This window comes from Sus scrofa, chromosome 9, assembly GCF_054392235.1.
Source record: "Sus scrofa isolate SSC_HxYL_T2T_F1_AM1 chromosome 9, Sscrofa_HxYL_maternal_Yorkshire_Landrace_v2.0, whole genome shotgun sequence".
Classification (NCBI taxonomy): Eukaryota; Metazoa; Chordata; class Mammalia; order Artiodactyla; family Suidae; genus Sus; species Sus scrofa.
This window is the reverse complement of record NC_139391.1, coordinates 101,335,455-101,360,223: the sequence shown is the minus strand read 5'-3', so window position 1 is coordinate 101,360,223 and position 24,769 is coordinate 101,335,455. Positions and strand designations below refer to the sequence as shown.

The following is a 24,769-nucleotide window of genomic DNA, read 5'->3' as shown; positions in this document are numbered from 1 at the left end:
GTGGGTTTTCATCTAGATGATAAATCATTTTTGATGTACATGTAATGCACTTAATTGGAAAAATTACATTTAAATATACAAATAATTGACCTTCATCTCTAATTTACATGTCACAATACATGTAAATTAAGTTATAAGGCCTAAAAGATGAGGGACATTTTCAACTGTATTCAGTATCTTATGTGCTTTATCAGAATATATCACAAGTTAAAATACAGAGCAAGATAGTTGCATAGAAAAAAATTATATGATATGCTGAGGAAATTCATGTTGCCAAATTTTACCAAGAGTTAATGAATGCAATGTTACAGCAGGCAGACAGGCATGAGCAGAGAAGGGGTGCACTGGGCCAGACAGCAGGAAACCATGCATCATGCAAACAGCAGGATCCATGGGTGGATGGAGCTGGAACCTTCAGACTGATAGGAAACCACATCTTTTGGGGTGATAAGTGCCCTGGGGGCTGACAAAGAAAGGTGGAAAAGGGCATGGATCTCCAATGTCCTGATGTAACCTGTTGCTCATTATGCCCTGATTATAATAAAATGATAAAATTAGCTATGTAGATAAGAAACACCCATCATACATGGATGCCATGACACTTCCGATAAAACTAAGTAAGGACCAAAATCCCTCCTTCCTTTGGGAAGGTGAAGCTGGGATGAAAATTAAGGAATACAACCCCCAAATCCCACCTTCCCAGTGAATATCCTGCCCGTACAATTAGCTGACCCATATAACCTGTGTGCTAAAAAACACAGAACAGCTGCTTGCCTCTCTGCCTGCCTCTCCTTTAAAGGTGTATTCTCAATAAAATAAATCCTCACTTTTCATTCTCAATTTCCATCTAGTTCCTGAATTCTTTCTGTGATGAGACAAGAATCTAACCTTCAGTAATAGAAAGACTCTTAAAAGAATTGGGGGATAGAGAGATTTTAGAGACATGCCTGACTCAGGTAGCTTAAAATCTATCTGTGGAGATATCTTATCTACCTGCATAGGCTGAGGAAATTACAGTACAAGGAAGAAAGTGACAAATTGATGGTTAAAAAAGAAAATTAAACTCTGATCAGAGAAGACAGCTTCAGTCAGAAAAGGCTTCACAGAGGAGGTAGGATAGTATCTTTATTGGCAATAAAGTAGAAATATTTTCCTAAATTACCTTAAATGAAAGCCAACTTAAGAAGTTAAAAGCTTGTTAACTATTCAAAGCTGAAATAGTTAGAAAAAGGAATGAATATTATGAATAGAGATTTTTATCCCAGCCAGGATCATATGTAAAACTCCAGGTGATTAACTGACTACCACAAAAGACATAATATTTCCTGCATACTCTAGACATGAAAAGTTACTTCTTGCACAGCTTCTTTCTTTTTGAAGAGGAACACATACCTTTAATGTTTTAAATGCCTGCTGAGTGGACTATAACTCACAGGTATAAACTATGTTTATCTTTCTAATGAACCCCCAAAAGTGATGACATATCAGAATAATGTGAACAAGCAGCCCTTTTAATGCTTACAATAGTGAATGGGTCTGAGCAATTTGCATTCCAGATCAAACTAAAAAGGATACTAATCAAAAGCTGCAGGGATCAGTGACATCAATATAACTTCAAATCTGATCCTTGTTAGTCAAAGAATCTGAAAGCCCCTTAGTGTCAGAAAGTATTATGTTGCCATCTTTTTATTAAAATCCCCATAGATTACATAAACAGGACTTTTCTTGTTAGGAACTGCTTATCATACATCCTTCCTACTCTATTTGTTGACAATTTCTATACTACACTGTTATTTTCTCCTGCCTAACTTAGAGGTATTTCTTTTCTCTCTTTCCTCCTGCCTGCTCCAGCCTTACTTCAGCCTCATCTACTCACTTCCAGACACACATACCACACAGACACAAAGAAACTCACACAGCCCTGCACATCACAGCAACAGATGAGCAAGTAAAAATGTATCATTTTCCTTATAACAGGAATTGCCTAAGGCAAGGCTCAGGTGCATGTTAACCAGTGACACTCCCTTTGGATACTGACAAGGTCAAGTGGTCTCTGCTCCGTTCCCTTCAAGCTTCAAAAAGCAAAGACATCCTGATATTCCAAACCACAGAAAATTAGAAACAAACAAGTAGGATCAGAAAAAAGTGTAATAAGGAAATATGAGATTAAATCAAACTGAAAATTCTCAATTACAACAGAAAAGGAGGTTCTGGTTCGAGATGGTGACATAGGAAGATCCCAAGCTCACCTCATCCCACAGACACAGTGCGTCTACCACTACTTATGGAACAATTTCCTCTAAAATAAACCCTGAAGACTGTGTGGCGACTACAAATTGGTCAAAGGAGCAACAAATCACACTGAAACCTTAGGAGAGGCTGGGACACAGTCTCGCGGAAAGCCCATCCCTGAGGCAGCCATTCACTGTCAACAGGAGCTCCAACCCCAAGCTTTGCCCTGACGAGTAGGGTTGGAACCCACACTGGGCACTCCCACTTTTAAGACCTTCACCAGAGAAATGAACCCCCCAAACATCCAGCTTTCAAAACAAACAGGGCTCGTGTCCAAGAGACCCACTGGGCTGTGACAAGCTGAGAAACGACGCACATAGAGCTCGCACGCGGGGACTCACCGGCCAACGTTCCAGCGCAGACACAGCTGATCTGACTGGACTTTAAGTGAAAGAGGCTCAGTTGCTTCTATCAAAGCCGCCTGAAGGCCAGGAGGCTAATTTATCGCACCCAGGAGCGACCACATAGCTCTTCAGAGAGGATGTTGGGGGGGGGGGACCACATCTTTAGCTTCTCTTTCTGTGATGTTCTACCCTACTTCACCCTTCCATGAAGGAGCCTTATTTTTTTTTAATTTAATTGAATCATTTATTTAATAAATTACGGGCCTTTTCTTTTTTTTTTTTTTTAATTTTTCTTTTTTCCTCCATCTCCACACTTGCGACACCATTTTTATTTTCTTTTATATTCTGAGAACACCATCTTTCTCCACTCCCCCCAGATCTGGGCACCTCTAAAAAAAATCTTTTTTTTTTAATTCTAGATCTGTTTTTTCTTCCACTCCCCACCACCACCCCAGTGAGTTGCATCCACACACTCCACCTCTACCATGCTCCAGAGGACCTGTATTTATCAGAACTTTTATATAGTCTGGTCCCTGATTTTGTGGCTACACCCAAGGGACACCCCTTAATGCCTGCCTGGCTCTGGAAATGGGGGGGGGAGCTTGCGTTCCTGGGTCCTATGGGACTGTAACAATGGAAGAGGCAGGTCTTGGTGGGCTCTCACCCCCCAGAGCACAGAGGGATGACTGAACACACCCCAGTCTTTCTATGAAAGAGGCCTATTTGCTCATCTAGGCTTTGGCCTGAGAGGCAGGCCTCTGGTTTGGCCCACATCTAGGGGCCCACAAAACCACTTTCAGGAAACAGAGGCTGGTGGGTGCCATTGTTGCACTCTTCTATGCCTCACTCCACCTTGCGGGTATTTCTCAGAAAGAACTAATACCCTTGTCTGGTGCCTCGATTTTTGTAGCTGCTACCTGGGGACACCTTACCATGGCCTGACTCTGGTGGTAAAATACCAGATTTGGGAGGCATTGTAAACGCCTTATATATGGTTTTCAATTAAAACATTTAGATGTCCTCAAAGATGTTTCAGGAACTTCCACTGGAGGCAAAGCTAGGGTGAGAGTGGCAATGAATAAAGGACCCCCAACTCTTGCTTCAGCCAGAAGAGACCCATTGTATTACTTCCAAGATTGAGCCTTCCTGTTGAATTCCAATTCAAAGAAAGAATCTGAGTCAGTATTGGACCTCCAGAAAGCATATATCAGTATGGAACCAAGAATGTAAAATATTGGAGTTCCTGCGTGGTGCAATGGGTTAATGATCCAGCTTGTCTCTATGGAGGTGCTGATTTGATTCCTGGCCCTGTGCAGTGGGTAAAGGATCCAGCCGCATTGCTGCAGCTGTGGTGTAGGTCACCGTTCTGGCTCAGATTTGATCCCTGGCCTGGGAACTTCCAAATGCCTTGGGAGTGACCAAAAAAGAAAAAACAACATAAGATATTGATTAGACATATCGTGTGAATGATAAAGGTAAAAGGAGCAGAGATAGACATAATGAGATGTCTAAAGCCTGGGAAGAAGAGGCCAAGATGGAGTTTTAAATATCAGGACTAATATAGTGAAAATCCCTGTGTGAAAGTAAATGGGCGGGTGGCTGGGGAAGGCTGGAAGAGCCATGAGACCATGATGAAAATTCTGTCTTAAGGGAAAGAGAGAGGGTTGGTTGAGTGGCGGTAGCTCAGACAGCTGTGCAATTTTAAGAGTGTGTCAGCAAGGTCTTCAGAAAGTTCACAATCTTGGCAATGGACATCAGAGCACAGCAGATGGAGCCCTTAGTCCATTATTCTCCCTGCAGTTGGAGACATGTGAAGTACTTTCTCCTAGCTGCCACATGGGTGAGCTCTAGACCACAATGTTGATCTGATACTTAGGAAGAAAGAGAAGAAAGGGGAAAAGATTGAGTGGTAACAGCCTCAAACTACAGCAGAGCTCTGTGAAACTCCTGCTAGCCTGATGGAGAGATTCTGAGCAATGATTACTTGATAGAAGAAATTACCCTCATAAGAAACAAATGACACAATTCTTAAACCTCCACTATTTTAAGCCATTGGCAGTAGCCCAGGAAGAAAGTGGCCTGGGCATAAACACAATATCAGATTTTAAAGATGCAACAGTTGGGAACTGTAAGCTAATTACATTCTTTGGAGAAAGTTCTCTCTTAAAGATCTGGGTGGTACAGCTTCATGGCTGCTACAGAATTTCATAAGCAAAAACTATTTGAAAAGAATATATATAGTAATTACATCATTTTATACATTATGAAATTTAATAACTAAGTGAAACGACACTCCAAGGCCACATAGTTAGTTGTTTTACAGCCAAAACTAAAACCAAAAATCTTTCTTTTCTACCTAGAATTATTTCTACTATACTTCCAATCCTTTTCCAGAATTCAGTTCTACAATACAGCAAATTATGTTTCTTTTACTCTCACTAAAGACTTAAAATAAGTACAGGATGAAGAGAAGTCACAATTCGACTTGCACCTTAACTTAAGCATTCATTTTCTTCTTTACAAATGTTAAAATCATTAATAAAATTCTAAGAGAGGACCTTAAGGTCAATAGGTAAGGACTGTTTTGACTGTTTTGTGGTTTTTTAATTCTGTTGATTTGTAAATGAACAAATAAAGCCATTGTTGAAATTAAAGTGTCTAACCTGATCTGAATACTGAGTGAATGTACAGAGTAGTTCCAACTTGTCTTATCAAAAGACATCACAGGACACTGGTCACTTCTTTGGATGTGCTCATTTTCATGTATTTGAAGATGCTTCTGTTGGAGAGATTTCTTGTTCTCTGTTAACCAAAAGAGAGTCATTAAAATCACTCATTGACCATCCATTAACCAGGACTCTTCAAGCCCTGCTTCTGGAATCTGAAATCGTAGTTTTGTGAAAATACTTTGTAGTTTGTTGTTGTTGTTGTTTTTTAACATTCAAGATAAATGAACTTTGCATGAGGAAAATTCAAGAAATAAAGTTAAAAAAGTGAATTTGGGTGCTGTTATTTTTGTGATATTGAGTCTCTAAGAAGATATAAAACTACTTTTTTTGCCCATATTTTCATCTTTTCTCTAAATTTTTTCAGTTGTTGAACATTAGAAATGCTAGCAGTTTATTCAGTTGGATTTCTTTTTGTGTGTTCTAGGGAAATGTTTACAATTCATTGCCAAAATATAAAATATCTTACCTCTCTTGTGAGGGGTTTTCTGGCTGTATACTCAGCGGTATCTTCTCCTTTTTGCTTTCAGAAGAAAATAGAATGAAACAAGTCAGCAACATAAACTAAAACTGAGATTAGCTCTATCAAAAGAGCCAATTTTATAAGGGGATAACATAATATAATTTTTTTATCTAAGTTTTGGCTTAACAATCTATACATCAGATGGTAAATATTAATAAAATACCAGGAGCTGTGCGATATCGTATGGTTCTGTAGAAGAAATTTAAGACTCCTTTTGGCTCACTAAAGGCTTAATCACCAGGATCTCAGATCTAAAGCAAGCTTAGAGACCATCCAATTCAATTTCTTCCCTGTGCATTTCTGTAGAAAATATGCAGTAAATTAGCAACTGCTTGGGTCAGGAACAAGCCTAATTGTTAGAAAACATCTTCCTTGTATAGGCTATGCCCATCTCAACCACTGGTTAATTTATTCTCTGAGAAGCAGCTCAGAATTGTTTTAATCCTGTTTCCATGTGGTAGCACTTTAATATTAAAGACAACTTTCATGCCTCTTGTCCTCTGTCTTAGCCACATAATTTTATCTAAATGTATTTAATATAACTTTCTTTTAAAATAAAATATTTTGCTACTGTGGCTTTAAATGTAGCCTGGGTTTCATTAAGAGTCTTCCCTAAAGGAAACACATTTGGGAGAGTGGGTAGGAATATTTATTTCCTTGACTGCTTTAAAAGACAAGATTTTTGATGAGCATCAAAGAAGTGGGAGAAGTTCAGCTTCTTCAAATCCTTTGGATTCCAGGGTGAAATCTCTGAGGAAACTGTAGGAGAAGAGGAGAGAAGGATGAGCTTTTAAAATAATGGAATCTGATAATTGGATTTAATTGGGTCACCTCCTTACTATCATAAACATAGTTTCTCATTTAGTGTTATTATAGATACCCGGTGAAATGATAACACTTTGGCAGTAAACAAGCAGTAAAATGGTGAAAAAAAATTTTAAGTAGAAAAAGTTATCATAGTTATTTTGAAAATTATTTTACATTTTTGCTTGTATTCATCCTAATTTCAATTATGTAAAAGTTAGAATATGTTATATAAAACCTAGGTAATAGCGAATGGAATTTTGCAATTCTAAGCATAGGGTAAAACTAAAACTATAATTTTCTCTTATAATCTAAATGTTTTCATTATTTTGAATCAAAATTCTAAGTTCTACAGAAATTAAATTTATACTAGCATATATGAAATCTTATAAAAGCCAAGATTCATTTTCAGCCATGTTTGAATAATATCCCCTTACAAACTGACTTTTCACAATTAGCTTCTAGGAAGCTGAATTTGATTGCAGATACATAGGAACTTAAGGTGAAGTTAGATTCATCATTTGTAAATATCTTTATGTACAAAGGAACACCATGAACAAAGTGCGTACTATACAAACTGCTCTAGCATTTGATTTTTTATTATTTACCACCTTGTGATAATGTTATTTTTAACAAGTTTTTGTCATGATATTACTATTTAACACTTCAACCTAGTTAATTTCAAATTTATTAAGGTGCACAACAAAAATGAGATTTGCTTTGTTATTCTAGAGTTATTATGATTGTTTATAAGTTTGCCACATCTCACTAGAATAGCAAAAAAAAGAAAAAATCTCAGACAAGGCAAATTATTTTCTACATTATTTTTATGGGTTCCTACTCCATAGATGCAAAATCATTTTATTAAAAATATCAAAATTTGTACAAAAAAGTGAAAAAGCTTATTAAACTTGAGATTGAAAATTCTGAATACACTCACCCCTATAGCTGTGTATGAGATCTGTTTTTATTTTGCTAGATTTCTCCTTCATCATTCCTCTGGAAATAACACCCAGACTTGAGGGAATCTGTCTCCTCCATCCAAGAGGCTCTAATGAGATCCAAATTTCTGAATTCTGTTCTAAATTTTAAAGTGAGAATTTAACTCAGGTTTGGCCAATAAAATACCTTATCCTTTAAGCCACAGTTATTGGCACAGGGATATGATCAAATCTTGAGTTTTTACACAAAAACATTGGGAAAGAGAAAATCTTTCTTTTCTCCAAGATGACGATCTGAGTTCATGTAAACCTGGATCTATTGAAGACCATGCTGACATACTAAGTTTTGTAAAGTGTTTTTTGTTTTTGTTTCTGTTTTTTTAAGTCCTGATACTTATCAACTATCTCAAATGTATCTACATTTATAGAATGCTCAGCAAAACTGGCTTAGCTCTAATACTGATTTGTAGACCCTTTATTGAATACACTGATCTCTACTCAAGGTCTGAAGAAGCATGAATGCTGCCTCATGTCAAGTGTTGGGTTGCACCCTGCAGCCTTGTAAGACCTGTACTCGCCCATCCTCAAGACTGAAGAATGAGCTCAGAGTCAGCAACAGAAACATCGCTGATTTAATGGATGGTGGATCTTACCTGTCTGAAGCAAGGTCCTGAAGCAACACCCCCCCACCACCACCACCAAATGCAGCAAATAACTGGCAGAACATGGCAGCAGGCTTCACTCCCAGGAGAGGGGGAGGTTACCAGTTACAGGAGGAATTGACTTCAGGTTGGCTTATTGGTTACAGGGGAAACCAAAAGATGGGCATGCCCCTCACTACCCCCTTTGATTAGCTATCACTATCTGGGGCCTGGGACAAGTATGTAGGAAAGTCAGTTTTGTGCTTAAGGTATAGGAGAAACAGGCAGTGGTCAAGCAGGGGATGTACAGAGAGTATAAGAACAGCCACTCTCTACCTTGAGTGACCTGATCCTATAAAGGCTCTCACTGTGCTCTTTTATTTATTTATTTATTTTCTGCAGAAATACCTTTCTCCACATTCTCTATGTGGTAAACTCTTACTAATCCTTTAAATCACAGCTCAGGTTTGGGAGTCATGGCACTACCATTACATGCCCTAAAGCATGTACTCCTTAAAGTATGGTCCCCATACCTGTTGCAGCAGCATCACTTAGGAACTTGTTAGAAATATAAGTCATTCAGATATACTAAATTAAAATCACACTGGACAAGATCTTCAGCTTTGCATGCACATTAAAGTTGAAGAACTTTTTTCTTTTTCTTTTTAGGGCTGCATACACGGCATGTGGAAGTTCCCAGGCTGGGGTTGAATCAGAGCTACAGCTGCTGGCAAACGCCACAGCCACAGCAATGCAGGATCCGAGCTATGTCTGTGACTTACACCACAGCTTATGCCAACGCCAGATCCTCGACCCACTGAGAAAGGCCAGGGATCGAACTCCCATCCTCATGGATACTAGTAGGATTCATTTCTGCTGAGCCACAATGGAAACTCCTAAAGTTTAAGAGCCTTTTGTATTATATTTTAAAAACTGTGTACATAGAATTACTGTGAGCAACTTTTGGTAAAATATTGTGATTTATTTATATTTGAATCAACATCTCCCAACATTATATTTGCTCAAAAAAATTTTACAAGTAAATCAAAACAATATGAATAATATGTAGCAAAGAAAAATTATTCTAAAGAATCGTAAATTTCAAATGCAGACCAAGAATTAGTACAAATAGATACTTAGTGAAAATATTTTATTCCTAAAATTTTCAAAGCAACTAGCAGTAACATGAATTTTCTAATATTATTAATCAACTAAGGATTATTTCATTCCTGATATATTTATTTAACTGGGAGAATACTGTTATTCCTTTGATTTTCCAGAACAGAACTTTAAAATGAGGACTCTTTGATACGAGTACAATTTAGTCATAATTAGGATAACTATCTCAAAGCCTTTCTCTCTGTAGTCAGGAGACATCACTAAGAAAATCATACTTTACCAAGTATGATGTTTACTGTCTTGCTCTCTTAGGTCTGAGAAAGTACACCAAGCTCAGTTTTGAAAAATAAATTATTAACTTTATTGGTGAAGTTCCCATTGTGGCTCAGTGGGTTGTGAACCCGACTTGTATCCACAAGGATGCAGGTTAGATCCTTGGCTTCACTCAGTGGGTTAAGGATTCTGTATTGGCATGAGCTGTGGTGTAGATACAGACATGGCAGGGATCCTGAGTTACTGTGGCAGAGGCCCACAGCTGCAGCTCTGATTTGACCCCTAGCTTGGGAACTTCCATATGCTACACATTTGGCCCTAAAAATTAAAAAAAAATAACAATAAAAAACTTTATTGGTAAAGAAGCAGCTTGTAAATTATGACAAAGTTAGAAAATACATTTTATTCCTTCTCAATTATTAAAAATACATTGTCCCTAAAAGTTAGTATTTTATTTTCTTCCAGAAAAGATATGTGCTTGTGTGTGTGTGTGTGTGTGTGTGTGTGTGTGTGTGTGTGTGGTCCAACAACTGTGCTCTGGATAGTTGGAATAATAAACAAATGTGCCTCCATCTCCCATGGAAAGGGAAATCTTTAAATAAACCTGCTTTGGAAGGGATAAACCCTTATTGGACTTTATGGTGGGACTAAGAGATGCCATATGCCCTAGACTTTGACATTCCAAGTTTCTAACATTATTATGCATGTTTTGCTGCATCCCAGCTCTGGTGCTACTTTTAAAGGAATGTCCCAGAATTGAGGAAATGAAGTACTGATGAAATGAAGTACAAGAGGATGCTTATAGGGTAAGATTAATCCTTTGGGATAGAAGGTTTTAAACAATGGGTGGAGTGCAGAATGACAGAGGTTAGAACAATGTTTGAAGTTCATTTCTTCAAAGAATGAAATGGGTAGAAAATTTAGAAGTTGTAGTTCATAGGATTTGTAATCACATATTAAGTTGTTTTGTGGCCCATAAAATAAAGATATGGGACACATTTGATCTCTTTGGGAATCTGGGGTTGATAGATGCAAACTATTGCATTTGGAATGGATAAGCAATAGGATCCTGCTCTATAGCACTGGGAACTATATCTAGTCATTTGTGATGGAGCATGATAGAGGATAATGTGGGAAAAAGAATGTATATATATGTATGTGTGACTGGGTCACTTTGCTATATAGTAGAAAATTGACAGAACACTAATCCAACTATTAATGAAAAAATAAAAATCAAATATATATATACTTATAAAATTAGATAATAAAATTAATTCATACATAACAAGGTAAATTCACCATTAAATTTTGAGTCACATCTCTCCTATTATAATAAATATCAAAGGAATCCCCAGAAGGTAGTGTGCCAAGCTCAGTGATTTACTGAGTTCATTGATATAATATAATGAATGAATTTGATACATTATAGAAATAACATTTTCCCTTATTTGTGTGAACTCTGCCCTGATATCTACCATCCCACTCATCCTTGTAGTCTGAAAAATTTCAATCCTCCATCACAGTTGTCAAATTTTCTGCTAGGCATGAAAGCATCAATGAATTCTTTTTATGCTCCATTATTCTCTGCCTTTTCCACTTTTAACTTGGAAGAAACAAGTGTGCAAGTATAGAAACAGACTTACAAGATTTCTAATAACCGTGGGCATATAATTAAGTGGTCCAAATGTTAATGCCTGAGATTGCTGCTCAGTGAATTCAAATATTATTTCCATTATAAACAAATGTGAACAATGTAGCATTTTGAGATAAATAACAGAAAAATATTTAAAATATCTGAATTATGGCCATATTAAAATAACATTTGGATTTTTTTTTTGCTAGAAACAATACTGAGGATCGAATCATTTGAGATTCAGGGTACAAATATAGAAATTTTAATGGAATGTATTATATTATTTCTTTCAATTTCTGATTGCTCTCTTCTATGTAAATAACACACAGAGCATGATTCCCATTTTTTTTATCACATAGAAGGAGTGTGTTTGTGTCTATGTGTGTGTCCTGAGTTTGTACGTGTAACTACAACCAGTGTCTATTGCAGACTAACAGGATATTTAACAGCACATTCTAATTTTCCCACATTCTCTATAATGTGGTGTTAAACTGCATTTTGAAAAATGTGCAGTTTTTATAATCCACAATGAAAAGTAAAATATGTTCTTGTAAACTGTAGTTTATCCCGAAACCACCGAAATTTAAGAAAAATAACCATTTCTCCTGGTAAATAATTCAAATGTAGATGCTTGGTAGCTGGACTGTGAAATAGTTTGATTTATGAGGACACTGGAGTTTTCTTAATTGTTTTACATATTGTTGCATATGTCCGTGGCATATACTTTCCAAAGTGTAGTTTTGGTAACCATGTAAGAGATGATTTGCCCAACACAAGGCCATGAAGATGTTCTCTTATGTTTTCTTCAAGAATATGTTTGGGGGATTTTTTTGTTTGTTTTTTTGTTTTTTTTTTAGAGGTCAAATAGGAGCTACAGCTGCCGGTTTATGCCACAGCCACAGCAACGCAGAATCCAAGCCACATCTGCGACCTACACGACAGCTCAGGGCAACACCAGATCCTTAACACACAGAGTGGAGCCAGGGATCAAACCAGCATCCTCATAGATACTAGTTGGGTTCATTACCACTGAGTTACAAGGGCAACTCCTGTGTTCATTTTTTTTTTTAACATTTATGTTCTAAATATGGTATGAAGTAAAGGAAAATTTCTTTCTTTTAATTTTTAAAATGGATATGCAATTGTTCTAGCACCAGACTGAAAAGAGCATCTGTTCTCCCTAAATTGGAGCAGGGCTATTATCATCAATCTAGAACCTATGCTTACATCAATATTCAACTGTGTTTATTATTGCAGCTTTAGTATAAGTATGAAACCTGGTTGTGTATGTCCTTCAACTTCTTTTTTTCTTTTTTAAGTTTGTATTGCCTAATATAAGTCCTTTGTGTTTCCACATGATTCTCAGAAGTTTCTTTATCACTGCAAAAGTTAAGCATTTTGAGATCTGGATTGTTATTTTATTAAAGCTGTGGATCAGTTTGGGAGAACAAAATTGAGCTTTCCAATTCATAAACAATAATCTCATTATCTATTTAGGTCTTTCGAAAATACTCCCAGCAAAGATCTAACATATTTCTCTCAGAAAAGCTCTAACACATTTGATTTTGATGATATTGTAAACGGTATTTAGCAATTTTTTCAAATTATCTGTTGCTAGTATTTAGATAAATTATTAATATAATAAATTATATTGGTTGCCTAGGAAATAATTAATTTCAAATTCATGAAATAACTCAATTAAAACATGATGCTGTATATATATGCATGTGTATATACATATATATGTAGATACAGAGATATCACTAGAAATATTTTTTGTGGTTTTATATCTACGTACATGAGAAATGTTATAAGAATTTTCATTCTTGTATGGTCATATCACACATTGATATGCTGATTATGCTGGTTTCAAAAACTTAAGTGGGAAGTATTTCTATTTGTTTTCTAGGATAGTTTGCATAAACATTATATCATTTTTTTCCTTTAATATTTGGAGAAGTTTAGTAGTGAGGACGTATGCACCTGAAGTTTTCTTTTTGGGAAGGGTTTAATTTATTATTTCAATTTCTTCTCAATTATTTTCCAGATTGCAATTTTTATATTTTATCTTTAAGCTTAATGGTAAGAATAATAGTATAGAGTGAGTGCTGACAGGTGAAACTCAGGTAAACAGAAGAACTCAGGACATGAGGGAAGGGTATCACTTCATACAGAAGTTCAAGTTACTGATGTTAGAAAATATGTAAGGGTAATATGGCATTCTTATGTTCCATTTATAATGAACATGAATTATGTTTATGATTTTAAAAACAGTACCTATAAAATATAGAAAATGTTATGAAATGTCAACAAATTTTAGAAGTTTGAAGAAATTATTGATATATTTTGCCAGATTATTTTTACATTTAAATGTAAGGATTTAAATTCACCTGTGCTAAAAATTACCAGTTGTCAATATGCTTTTCCCCTTGTCTGCTCACACACAAAAACAACCTACATATTTCAGAGAGCTTAATGAATTTCTTTGACTTTGGTTTTAATTATGTCCCTTGATTGGCTCTTCCATGTCTGAAAATCAAGAATCTCCCTCTTGAAATAATTTAAACAATTTTATATTAAGTACATCTATCATAAGTTAGCTTAATTTTTCTTTGGAAAAAACTCATGCTTTTTTTGGGGGGGTGGGGGTTCACCTGAGACATATGGAAGTTCCCAGGCGAGGGATCGAATCAGAGTTGCAGCTGGCAGCACAGCCACGGCAAAACGGGGTCTAAGCTACATCTGCAACCTACATCTCAGTTCATGGCAACACAGGATCCTCAACCCACTGAGCAAGGCCAGGGATCAAATCCACATCCTCATGGATATGAGTTGGGTTTGTCACCACTGAGCCACGAAGGGAACTCCATGAAAAAAACTCTTGCTTTTTTAATTGAACTGGCCTGAGAGAGAAACAAAAGCATATTTATTCTTTACGGAATCCGAAAATTTTTTATCAGGGTCATCTATGAAACAGTTCCATATACCATAGCACAAAAATGATGAATTTAAATTAAATTACCTAATTTCGTTGTAGTTGATTATATGATTTTAACTATCACTTTCGTACAGCAAGGTAAAAGTTCTGTTTTCCACTTTGTGTATTGCTTATCACTGAAAATAAGTTTAAAATGCTTTCTCTTGACTTACTCCTTTATTCAACAAATTTTTTATTAAGTACCTACTATATATTTTATGCTGAGTTTAGTGACATGGTGAGGATTGGTCAATGTCTGACTAATTACTACCTTGTGTTAAAATAATGCTAGGTGTTTACTTTTACACAACATAACTTAGCATACAATTCCTTGGGTTTAAGTAAAGAATCCTAAATTAGGTATTTCACAAGTTAATCTGTAAGAAACCATAGGAGAATAATGTGCTAAATATTATTTTTGCCAGACAGAATTTTTATGACATTACTGAATTTAAGTATTTCATTAAGCACCTGATTAAATCATTAGGCAGATTTGTTTTTAATTTAATGTTCATTGGGTAGAATATTTCATAAAGAACATTTAATAAAAATAGATTCATTATTTCAGTTGAGTAGATGTTTTACATTTTGCTTAAAATGCTTAACCTACCTTAACCATAACTTCATCCTTAGAAATATTAATAAGTTACTATCAAGTTTTAAAATATCATTTAAAAGTTTAAGTTTTTCATACTTCAAGATCAGTATTCTTCCCACTAAATTGAAAGCTACTTTTATACTGGGAATATATCTTATTTTCCTTTGAAACCCTGGCACCAAGCAGAGGTTAGACATCCAGTAAATATTAATTGGATGGGTCAAAAATGTAATGTAATTTCTTTTCTTTGCAGAAATTAATGACAAAAAAGTCATTATTTTGTAATGTCACCAATTTAAAATCTATTCCATGGTGAAAAAAAACCATGTAATGAGACATATTTGAAATAAACTGAATAACTTGGAAGCAATCATATTTGATTTAGTATAATCTTTTCCTCTTGTGAATAATGAAAAATCTCTCTGTTACTTTATCTTCTACTTTCCAGCTGTTCTTTTGATCAGAAGCTGAGACCCCTTCTAGGTTTTATCTGCTGAACAAGGGGACCTGGTTTAGTGACTATCTCATCAGAGAGGGAGCTTCAGGGAATCAAATTTACCTTAAGTCTATCCATTCAAAACAAAACAATCTACAAAAAGCAATACTTTTCCATTTCTCACTTCCCCTTGCTTGAATCCAAACCAAGTTAAAGCATCTACTAATAAGAAAATAGAGATTGATATGCTATTTTTATTTTCTTCTAATCAAGGCCATTTTAATTTCAAGGATTTACGAGTCACTTAAAAAAAGACTGAGTAGGGGGTTGTTATGTCAGAAACCCAGACTCGGAGACTTCGAAGAATGGACAAAGGTAGACTGGTCTGGTAGAACCTGGAAAGCTGTCAGAAGTTGACTGTAACTTGTGTCTCTCAGAGACTTCAGGTCTCAGGTCTCCCATTTTGCCTCTCTCTGCTTATTTGCTGTACTTTCCTATTTCTGTCAGTAGCATGGCTTCCTCTGCTTATTTATTCACACTTAAGTGACTTCAAGCTAGCAGCCTTTAATCCTAAAATATATCATTTGGCTGGCATCCATTATTGGCTGATTACATCCTGTGTTCTTGAAGTTCTTAAAAGAAACAATCTGACTGGCTCAGTTCAGCCTAGGAATCCCTCCTCTACATGTGGGTTGTATGTCTAGGCTAATGTGACCAGCAATATTCAGGATTTTGGATTTATGTGTACCAGGACAGCCAAACCCAGCAACTCTAGATGGGGTAATTGCTCTCTGATGGGTTGTGAATGAGGCAGGAAAATATACTAACATGACTGGTACAATACTGTGTCAATTTAAATACAGCAGTTGCCAGTGTTCACTGCATAATGGAATGTGAGTCTGTTTCCTTTTTTCGCTTTTTCTCTTATTGCTCTCTGTTTAGAAGCTTTTCAAGGTAAGCTGATTTAGCACAACATTTAAATGGTTTTGGAATTGTGATTTTTGTTTCTCTTGTCTGCCTAGACTGCTTTTTTTTCCTCACTTATCTTTTTTCTCCATTTTCAAATGCCCATAACCTATATAATGGTGACAAAAAAATTAAATAATTATGAAAAAACATACTTCGAAATGCAGTATTTCTAAGGACTTTGTTTATATCTCATCTGTGCTCTCATCCCCTCAAATGGTGATAAGGTTTCACAAATGGAAGTAGTGCAGCATGGTGACCAATAGTGCAGGCTCTGGAGTCACACTGGTTTCTCTTTCTGGATCTACCTCATTCAAACATTATGATCTTGGGAATTCCTTGGTGGCCTAACAGTTAAGAATTTGACATTGTCACTTGCTGTGACTTGGGTTTGGTCCCTCCCTGGCCTGGTAACTTCACATGCTGCAGAGGCAGCCAAAAAAAAGAAGCATTATGATGTTGGACCATATGCTTAATTCATATAAATTGCCATATAGTTTACTACATATTTTAGGCACAAAGTAGGAGCTTAATAAACATCAACTATTACTACTTGTAGTACTAAGGCTAATTACTACCATAATTATTATTACAACCATTACTATTACTAGTGATAAGTTATCTACAAATTTATTAGTTCCTTAGGGTTTGCAAATTAATTACACATATTCAATCACACTTTTGTGGCTTTTCTACAAAGAAGAATATATAAAATGTTAAACAAGCTTTGTCAGTCACTTTCTGTGAATTTTATCTTTGAGTATTTGCCCATTGGGAAAATCTATCTGCTCAACTGCAATTCACTGAAAAACTTTTGCTCTGTTTGTCACGTGAAACTTGTCATTTTGAGGGCTATATCACAGCACTTATCATCTAAATATTTCCTTCTAATGCTTCATTCTAATCTTGACAGTTTAGAATACATCTAGATTTTTAGGGGAAGGGATTAAATTATCTTTTACTTTTTTAGAAACTTTGCTTTAAATTACAGTTTTAAATTATCTTACATAAGAATAAAAGGTAATTGAATATATAACATTCAATGTGAGTGAAAACTGTATGATTTTAGTGGTTAAATGTCTTACTGTGGCCTAGGAAATGAAGGTTTTTTTTTTCCCCCTTTGGTTATGCCCTGAATCATGTGGAAGTTCCCTGGCCAGGGATCGAACCCTCAAGACATAGAAGGGACAATGCCGGATCCTTAACCCACTGAGACACCAGGGAACTCCAAAAATGAAGCTTTTTATGGATAAACATCCAATATGAATTGTGCTATCATAGGTCTATGTTTATTCTAGGTTACCCATCATATTCTTAGAAGAAAGAAAGCATGAATGAAGGGAGGATACTGGACAATGTTGAAAAAGAAAGCACACTCCAGTGTGTCCATGTATAACTGAGTCACTTTGTTGTACAGCAGAAATCATAATCAGCCATACTCCAATAACTTAAAAAAAACTAAAAGAAAAAGAAAGCACATATCAGTTTCTTTATAAAATCTGAGTGGCCTATTTCATAAGAATGGTATACATGAGTAAAATATGAATCAAGCAGGCATATGAATTATGAACACTGAACAATATTTTCCAGTGAGATAAATCATATTTGTGGCAACCCATGATTTGCCCCAAATCTTAGTTTTATGTAAATGTTTGTATCACAAGTACGAATCCAGGGAAATATCTTTTTTAGATTAGTAGCAAATTTGAGGATACCTGACAGCTCAACTTCTGAAAAAGAACATTTTTTCTGGTATCTCCAATCTTACTTCAAAGAATGGCATTCTTTATGAACCTTCACTAAACTCTTTCCAAGAAAGGCTCTTTGAGAATGGCAGCTGGTTTAGAGTTGTCATGATATTTAAGTTCTTTAGCTAGTCATCCTTGGGAGGAGGATTATGAAACAGATGTACTGGAAACCTTATATTTACATGTGATGTTCATACTTCATGTGAAGATGATACAGATTAGATTTTTCTTTCACTTTTACAAAAGCCTATGTTATATAACTGAAACAATTACACATCATCCCAAAGAGAGAACATTTCCCAGTTAAAAATATTTGAATATTTCAAAATAATTGAAAACAAATAGATGTTTTCTTTTACTCTAGTTAATTATTTTTGTCTTTATCTCTTTTTTGGCTTCTCTGGTAAATGAGTCTTGTATTAATTATGACAGAGTAGCAATTTATAGGATGGTTCTTGCAAAGTCACTGAATTAAGTGTTTTTGACCTGAAAAAGCCATCGTTTTTGTTATTTTTGTTATTGTTGTTTCTGTTTTCATTGTAGAAATAATTTTTTTTAGTTGCAAGTGAGTAATTTTAGAAACTAAGCACTCAATTGTCTTGATATCTCTGGTTTATTATAAATTTAATACTTCTGGCAAAGTGTGCTCTTTATAGTAATTTAAAGGAAGATTACAGTTATGCAAATCTGTACTATATAAAATAAATTAAATAGAATGTCATGCACCTGCACTTACATGGCACCCAATTTATTTACAAAAAAAAGGAGAACATGATATTTATGTTTGCACAGCCATACCTGATGGAAAGCACATTTCAGACACATCTTTTGGTTGGTAAGTACTGGAGATTATGGTACTGGTTAGGAGTTGTCTTTTAATTTGAGGCTCAGAGGACAAGAAACATGGCTAAGAGAAAGGATATAAGGGGCATTTTCAGAAAATGGGAATCAAGTTGTTAACTTATTGAATTATTCATTCAATATGCCTTTGTAAAACACCATGCTAAGTCCTACTAGATACAGAGGGAGTGCAAGAAGCAGGTAAAACAGTACACCTTCCTTTAAGTAATCTGAATTATAGAAGAGAGAACTCTTCTTTGCATGACTGGTATAAAGGACTGTATAAATATGAGTTGTGAGAAATATTGAGAGTAATGAGCTAAGAGTCCCATGTTGTTGCTACGGTTTGAGCTTCTCTGAAAACTCATCTCAGGAGCAAGGCCAAAAAGACTGCCAGATGGTGGGTTGACTTTTAAATTCCATCCCTGGGTCAAAGTTGATAACCATATGCAACAAATCTCAAAGAAGGCATTTAAGCCAGATGGAAAGGGATTTTTAAAACACACACATACAAACACACTTTTACTCTGTGTGTTTTAGGGAGGCTAGACTTCTGGTGTGTCTTTAGTAAGCCATAACCATTGTTTTTATTTTCCAAAGAGAGTCTTTAAAAGTTAAAGGTATTAATATTAAGAGAGCTATTAGTTGTAGACGTATGTTAACAAAAATTACAGAACTCCATTTATTTTTAAAACATTATAATATACTAGCTTGAATATTAATCGTCATAGTGACAGTAAGTCTTGATATGTTAGTATCAATGACCTTGAATCAAACTCCTTATTATACTATAAAAACATTCAGAAGATTTTTCTTTCAAAACCTCATCCCCTTTGAACACTTACTCCTTGACTTGCTCTCCATCTCTACATGGACTTCCTTTTCTAGATCTTACTTCAGGTGTATAAGTAGCCTTCTCATATCTCCTACCAGTCATCAAAACATTCTGTGACATTTTTCCTCTGAAGTATGGGGTCTGAATATCTAATAGGCCTCTAGAAATGAAACCATGAGATTTTAAATCAATAAAAACACACACACTTTTAATTCAGTATTGCATTCATAAGAAAACTAAAGAAAATTTTAGAGACAAATAAAACAATCAACAGAAATAAAAACAATACAAATAAAGAAAAGAAAAAATAAAAAGGAAATAGAAATAAAAATGAATAAATGTTCCAATGAGTTTACATTCATAGAAAAGAATTTCAATCATATATAATTAAGGAGAATGTAAAAGGACCCAAGATGCAACAAGGAAAAACAGGCAAAGAAACAACTAAATATATAAGTAAAATGAAATATATATTGTGTATATAATAATACTATAATCTAATTATATATTTAATAAGAAATAAAAATAACATATATAACAGTAACATACAAATCAAGAAAGGTGAGATCAGAATTAAAGTATTCTAAGTACTTTGTATTGTTTGGTAGGGGATTGAGATATTGAATAACTTTAGAAAATTATTAAGTTAAATAAATATGTAATAAATTTCAAATATTTCTACTTAAAAATTAGGGGATTAAAAGGAACAAACAATCATTATGCCAAAAAAGTAAAATATAAGAAAAATGGAAACAAAAAGTGACACATTAGTGGTGGTAGAAGGTTAGTAGACACAAACTATTATGCTTAGAATAAGGTCTTACTGTATAGTACAGGGAACTATATCTAAACTCCTGTGATTAGACCATGATAGAAAATAATACTAAAAAAAGGATGTGTATATATATATATATATATATATATATATATATATATATATATAATATTTTTAAACTGTGCTGTCTTAAGCCACATTTGAGGCCCTGATTAGGGGTTGATCCATTTCTTTTCTTGAATAGCTAATAATATTAAAAAAAGAATGTGTGTATGTATATAATATATATATATATAAATCAATCAGTTTACTGTATAGCAGCAGTTGGCACGACATTGTAAATCAACTCTAATTTTTAAAAAAGATTGTAGAAATAAGGTAAAATAAAATAAAAATGGTAGAAATAAGTCCAAATGTGTCAGTTATCACAATAGATGTAATAGGCCAAGCTTGACAGAAGACAGAAATTATGGATTGAGTAATGAAGTAAAATTCATCTATGTGTATACAATTTGTATAAGAGTAGCACAGGAGATTCAATGGCAAAACTATGAAATAATTAGTTTCAGAGAACAGGACATTCCAAGGACAACTGTCCATAAGCTAATGCCATGAAAGTGGTAATGACATTGGAGTGGGAGAGATTAGTTTGAGTAAACTCTGTTTATGCATGCCTTGAGAGAAGACATACAACCAAATTCAGTAATTGTATCTTGTTTCAATCATAATTCAGTTTTACTGTAAAGAGACATATTTTAGGCAATAAGGGAAAATTTGAACAGAATAATTTAAAAAAATCTTATTGGAATATAGTTTTAAAAACAACTATGTTCCAATAAAATTGTTTTACGAAGTTGTTTTAATTCTGGGGTATAGCAAAGTAAATCAGATACATATTCATTCCTTTTCAGGTGCTTACAGTGTATTGAGTAAATTTCCCTGTGCTATATAGTAGGTCCTTGTTACCTGTCTATTTTATACATAGTGGCAATCTGTTTCTTTTTCAATGACTCTCTTACAATATCTGCTACATTGTTATTGTTTTCTCTCTCACTGAACTGAAAGCCTGTGATTCATTTTCATTTCTCCATGTTCATCATGCTGTCAATACCCAATGTGTCTTCACTATTGCAAATATATTATATGAATGAATGTCTAAAACCTTTGAAAGAAGATTTTTAGAGTTTGTAGCATTATGTAATATGGTCTTATATATATATTTTTTTGACTTTTTTTTTTTTTTTTTTTTTTTTTTTTTTTTTTTTTTGCTATTTCTTGGGCCGCTCCCGCGGCATATGGAGGTTCCCAGGCTAGGGGTCCAATCGGAGCTGTAGCCACCGGCCTATGCCAGAGCCACAGCAACGCGGGATCCGAGCTGCGTCTGCAACCTACACCACAGCTCACAGCAACGCCGGATCCTTAACCCACTGAGCAAGGGCAGGGGCAGAACCCGCAACCTCATGGTTCCTAGTCGGATTCTTTAACCACTGCGCCACGACGGGAACTCCAAGGTCTTATATTTTTTTTAAACTGTGCTGTCTTAAGCCACATTTGAGGCCCTGATTAGGGGTTGATCCATTTCTTTTCTTGAATAGCTAATTCTTTACACCCAACAGACTACTCTGTTATTGGGCTTTCACACTCAAAGCCACAATTGACAGCATCAGCCCTAATCACCCCAAGGTCAGGTAAGAGATAACTAGGGACATACCCTAGATCTAGGATCTCACAAAATCACCCAATTTAGCCAATCTTTAGGACACCTGAGAAACCTTGCTAACCCCACCCTGCTTGCCATCCATAAGCCCCATCTTACAGCTCCAGTTTGTTCTAACTCTGTCTCTGGGGGCATCCGCCCTACAGGCCTTGCCTGGAAGGCTTCTCTAATTTGGAGCTGTAGTAACAAAAAATTCTGCCTTTCATCTATCCAAGTGGTAGAATGTCATTATATCTACCATCAGAAGAATCTTTAAATGTTATAAAGCACATGACAACACTTTATGTAAAAGCTTCGTACACCGCATAAAAACAATTTAATGAACATTTATATTCAGGACACCAAATAAGAAGTGTTCCTTAGAATTTAGGAACAAAAACATTTCATAATCAAAAATCTTGAAATAATTGCACTAGTGGACAAAGAAAATGTTGCCAGTTATCATTTTCAGCTAACTTTTAAGTCTCTGAAAAGAAGAAGTTATGCCTTATTTACCACTTATATTCCTCATGTATACCAAGGTGCATAATAGGAACTTGATGACAATAACCAACAGATTGAGTTCAGGACAGACTATAGATCTTTTTTAGACTGGCCTTTCCAAAGAAAATTATTTTTAGTGTTTTTTTTCTGTGTGAACAATATGCTACAATCTAATGAAATAATATAGATAAAAGAGCACAGATCAAATAGATCAGATAACATAGAATATAGCTGCAATCAAATTCAGACGTAAATAATGTGTGATTTTAAACTAATCTGGCTGCAACTAGTGGTTTTTTGGTTTTTTTTTTTCAGTCTCCAGCATCTGTTGAATGTACTCTATAGGTTGTATTGTCCTTACATTTTGGCAGAAACATAAGAGAGAACATATTTTCCCCACTGCCCCTCACACTCTTTGATTGGAAAGTTCCACTACTCTATTTGGACATTTTCCATTATACCTTGTATAGCATCCATATGCTAGCTCTTTATGCCTATTAATGCTTTCTTTACTCTGGGCACCCTTCCAAACACACTACTTTGAAATATGGAACTCCTTATTTCGTTATACAGCCAACATCTAAAAACCTGAACTAAGAAAAGATTTCCACCAGAATTTCTGAAGGTGCTGTTGAGATGAATCAAGGCAGCCACTCAATGAGTGTGGAAAAGAGACTTATAATAGGTCAGGAAACCACCTCATAAAGTCTCTACCAAGGAGAACATATCAGAAGACAGAGACTACAAACCACCATAAGGGGAAACTATAGCCAAACTCAGCAGCAACAGATGGAGAAGAAATGCTCTTATTGACTAACTTCCTTGTGAGGTTGTATTTATGTTTCAACTTATTGGGTGCAGATTATATTTTCCTGCCAACAGTAAATGCTGTTGATTTAATACATGTGACAGCTCTACACCATGCCATAGCTTTCTGAAATGTAGGGAAGGAACAGAAACATAGACTTCTTTCTCTAAGATACAGAAGATAGCCCATAGACTATTCACGCAGTTTTACTCAAGAAAGGCTCATGGCTAAGAGGACCTTATACATAAAACTTTTGAAAAAAAGCATAGACATGAAGCAAAAATACATTTTGGATGGGGATAAGTGATGCTGCTTCTTTTCCAGATGTCTGCCTAATTTCCTTGCCAGAAATTTCAAAGATTTATATAAAATTTTCCTTAAAGTGCTTACCAATGCTCTGTGAAGGAAAAGGCAAGGCACATAATGACTTCATCATCTCAGAGTGAATCATAATGAACAAGATACTGCATCATTACTGAGAAAATAGGAGTCTAGAGAAAGCAGGGGCCAGCCTCTCTGGCCATTGGCAAAGCCATGCTGGCTAACATGAGCAGAGGCTTTTGATCCATTTGTAAAATTGCCCCTTTGTGATGATGACATTCCATCTGCAGCATTCAGGGGGTAAACATTTTAAAGTAATTGATTATGTCACTTGAAAATCAAATCCCACAGATACTGGCTGGAGGCCAAGGAGCTATTCCCAGACGCAAGAAAGTGGTTGCGGCATACAATTAGGTTAATGCTGGACTAGACCCTGCTTTTGATGAGTTGGCAACTACAATGACTGCTGTGCTTTAAATGGGTTGGTGCCTGGGAGGAAAATATACCTTATGGGACTTAGCAGGAGACAAGCCCCAGAAAGCAATGGAAGGGCTGGATTTCACAAACCTTTCAAATAATGGAATCATAGAACAGAAAGGTTGTCTGTTTGGGTTCCTGACACTACATGGGTTTTAAGCCTGAAAGATAAAAGCCAGTCTACTTTTTCATTTAGATCTCTAAAAAGGAGGCTTCACCATCTTCTTTGGTGAAGCTTTTAAGGCATAATATATCAAAAAGCTCTTCCATATGACTCCTCGAGATCTTTTTGTAGTTAAACCCCAGTAAATTTCTTTCACATAGCATCCTTTCATATACGCACGTAATTCCTTCATATTAATTCAAAATATATGTACATTTTTCTTTCATTAGGATCATCTTCTATGTCTGAAACTGTTAATTATTTCTCAGTGGTTCAACATTGACCACAATTTCATAAATTCCCAATTCTGATAACACAGAAAATAGTAC

The 24,769-nt window shown here is 35.3% G+C and overlaps 1 protein-coding gene across 1 annotated transcript in view; it reads right to left on the bottom strand.

Moving 5' to 3' along the window:
• The window catches only part of LOC146400050 (uncharacterized), a 260,931-nt gene that overhangs the window by 194,666 nt on the left and 41,496 nt on the right, over positions 1-24,769 (bottom strand). Inside the window, exons 4-9 of the mRNA XM_084977290.1 lie at positions 19,707-19,856; positions 18,820-18,928; positions 7,630-7,770; positions 6,049-6,644; positions 5,832-5,885; positions 5,300-5,438 (exon numbers count right to left, since the gene is read on the bottom strand). The gene's annotated coding sequence lies outside the window, so the exon portion shown is untranslated. The remainder of the gene's footprint in view (positions 1-5,299; positions 5,439-5,831; positions 5,886-6,048; positions 6,645-7,629; positions 7,771-18,819; positions 18,929-19,706; positions 19,857-24,769) is intronic.